Source organism: Exserohilum turcica, assembly GCF_000359705.1.
Source record: "Exserohilum turcica Et28A unplaced genomic scaffold SETTUscaffold_2, whole genome shotgun sequence".
In the NCBI taxonomy this organism is placed as follows: Eukaryota; Fungi; Ascomycota; class Dothideomycetes; order Pleosporales; family Pleosporaceae; genus Exserohilum; species Exserohilum turcicum.
Genome location: NW_007360025.1, coordinates 735,221 through 738,649, shown reverse-complemented (window position 1 = coordinate 738,649; position 3,429 = coordinate 735,221).

Sequence of the window (3,429 nt, the reverse complement as noted above, 5' to 3'; positions counted from 1 at the left end):
CTAAAGCTATTATAAGTTCATTCATAGGCTATAAATAAGTATAGCAGTCATTAGCTATTATTGATATTTATATTTTTCCACTATTTTAGCTTTTAAAATTATAAGACTTAGATACCTTAAAAAACTTTATATATATATATATATCTTTTTAAAATCATAATATAATCACTTCTAAAGCTATAAATTTAGTATATAATTAAAAATCATATATAATTTACTTCTATATTATTTTGAAGCTTATAGCTAAGAAAAGCAATCAAACCTTTTTTTCTTTTTTCAATAATAAAAGATTTGGGTAATGAACTAGAGATAAAAATAAGATAAAATCTATATAATACTAAGGTTGATGCTCTATTAGAAATTTAAGTTTTTAGCTCTACTAGTTTATTTTTCTAAGTACTTATATTATATAGCTTTTCTTTCTATCAGAACTACTAATAACTTAGACATAGAATAAGAAAGTGAGGGCTTAATAGTAGTAGTAGGTAGTATTATATTCTAAGATAAATCCTTAGCCTCTTTCTTATATAGGCTTAAGGCTTATATACTATAAGCTAGCTAAAAAGCTCTTAACTAAGCCTTTCCTTATGGCTAAAAATATAGTTTTCAATAATATTTTCTTTTTTACAGTATCACTCTTTTAGCTATACTTAAGTAGTCTTTATATAAGTAAAAAATGTAATTTATTTTAAATTGAAGTAACTTAAACCGAATTATGTAATACTATACTATATTATATAGTAGTATTTTTACACTATATTAGTAAAGTTCTTTTTAAGTAATTGTTATAAGTATAAAAGAGTAGTAGAAATTATAAAATATACTACTGTTACTAGTAAAAGTAAAAGTCTTGTATATATATTAGTAGTATGCTAGCGTAGCTACTTAGCGCTTAAGCGTTTAGTAGTAAAAAAAAGCTATATATTTGTCAGATAAGCGGCAGAATCCGGGTGCGGACTCGAGCACCAGGATTCTGTGATCCTAGCCAATCAGAGTCAAGCGCCAAGCCCACCCTAGGTAGGGCCGATACATGAGACACAACTGATACCACTGGTGTCGCAGCGACAGCGCTCATAAGGCGGCGCTCCTGCGCGCCGCTGGCGAGGACAGAACAATCAATACAATCAATTTCTCCCATCAATTATCGCAGCTATTCCTCACAGTGACTTAAGTCTATCCTTGATTAGAAAACACCTCACAGTCTGACAAGTATATTGTTCTTAGGCTATTTGTGTTGTTCCTAGATAGAATGCAACCCCTACTCCTACACCTTTGCCTTGCTTTGTAGCTAAGGCATTAGAATAGATAGATAGAAGGCTGTTATCTACTAGTTGTTTCTTGTAGTTCTTTGCTTCTATATCTTTAGGCTCTTTAGATATATAAACCTTATATAGGATATTTAAGTTCTAAGGTGTAAAGGCGTAATATTGTATCTCCTTAGTGTTTCTAGCAAGGACTGTGGAGATAGATCTAGTGATCTAATCTAGTTGTTCCCCTTTATTGCTAGTTATAGTGTAACGGGCTAGGTAGCCCGCTACAGTACAGATAGCGGTGGCTATCTTATGTATCAACTACGCAACGATATCAGCAGCTCTGATATCTTGTGCCAGCCTTTTTGGCGCGGTGGGCGCGTTGTAGTTGCGTGCGCAGTCTAATAGGACTCGACCCGTTACATATAGCAATATTAATTAGGTGGTCTAGGGCTAGTTTTTAAGCTCTAAAGGCGTATTGTCGAAGAGCGTTGTTTAACCTTACTCTAGGTGGGTAGAGGCAGGCCTCTACCTCACTAGGTATAGTTGGGGAGGTCTTAAATGTGCCTAGAATCTTCCTACACGCTCTATTTTGTAGTATTTGCCTTTGTTTAAGAGCTAGTTGTTATTGTTTCTAGAAGATCTAACAACTATAGTCTGCTACGCTAGTGATGCAGGCAAGGTATAATTGTCTAAAGGCTCTAGGTGATAGGCCTTTATTGCTATTTGCTAGTCTGCTTAGCTAAGTAAAGGCTTAGTTTGCCTGTTAATTTCTAATAAAGCAGTGATCCTTGAACTTAAGGGCTTTGTCAAAGTAGATGCCTAGCCATCTAATTTGCTGTTTTAGTTAAAAGGTCTCCTAGGTGGGTAGTGTGAGAGAATCTTGATCCTTTTTTGATCTAGTCCAATTTACTAGTTCAGTCTTTGAGCTATCGAATTTGATTGCTAGCTCCTCTGCTAGGTTAAAGAGTTTTTGGGTCTCTTTTTCTAGTAATTTTACATTTTTCTTAATAGATGTTGTAGATACTGATATCTGTAGGTTGTCTATATAAGAAGAGGAGTAGATATTTCCATTTGTTGTAATTAACTAAAATAGTGGTTTTGTGTAGATTAAAAATAGGATTAGAGAAGCAGGGCTACCTTAGGGCGTACTAGTGTTTACCTTCTGTAGATCTTCTACTTGGCCATTAAAGGATAGCTCTAGTAGTCTGTTTTCTAGGAAGGATTTAGTCTAGGATAGCAGGTAGCAGAGAAGTCCTTAATCCTTTATATTTTTTAGTAGCTTGTTTTTAGCTACGTAATTAAAGGCTCCTTTTATGTCTAGAAATATAGTTATAGTAGTCCTATGCTTCTTTTTCTACTACTATATATTATTATAGAATAGGAGAGTAGCGTTAATTGCTAATTTCTTTAATCTCCCGCCTAACTAGGTAGGGTGGAGTAAGTCTGTTGTTTCTGCTAGTGCTCCTAATTATCTTACAAATAGTCTTTCTAGTACTTTCCTTAGGCAGCTTAAGAGTAAGATAACTCTATATGTCTTTGGGATAGAGTAGTCTAGCTTTCCAGGTTTCTTTAGAATAACTCCTTTAGATTTTCTCTAGGACTTTAGTTGGTAGCCAAAATTAAATAGATCTAAATATATCTTAAAGAGTAATTCTAGCTATACCTAATAGACTTTTTAGACTATATCCTAGCTAATTGAATCTAGTCCTAGCAAGGTAGCTTTTACGCTTACGCAGGCGAATTCGAGCTCTTCTTTTGTTAAAGCTAGCCACTCCTATCTACTATCTCCTTTGTAGGTATTTAGTAGTGGGGCTAGAGTAGATAGTAGTGGGGGGAAGAGATCTTCTCTAAAGGCTTAGCATTTTTCTCTAAAGGTCTCTTTGCCTTTAATAGCAGGTATCTTTATAGATAGGTTGTCTTTTGTGTAGGCTATAGCTTTAAATATCTCTTCTAGCGTCTCCTTTTGTAGGAAGGTTTCCTAGTGGTTGAGCTTAGCTTTTTTAATAGCTTTTAGATATCTATATTGTAAGGGGCTGCGCTCTAGGGAGCAATCGCGAGGTATACAAGAGGTTGTATTCGATAGAGAGCTATAGAGTCTACTTGCGTGGTGTTTATTTACTTGTCGGAGAAAGGTTGCACCGAGTGTCTGAGCGCGTCGTCTGGGCGCCGCTCAGGG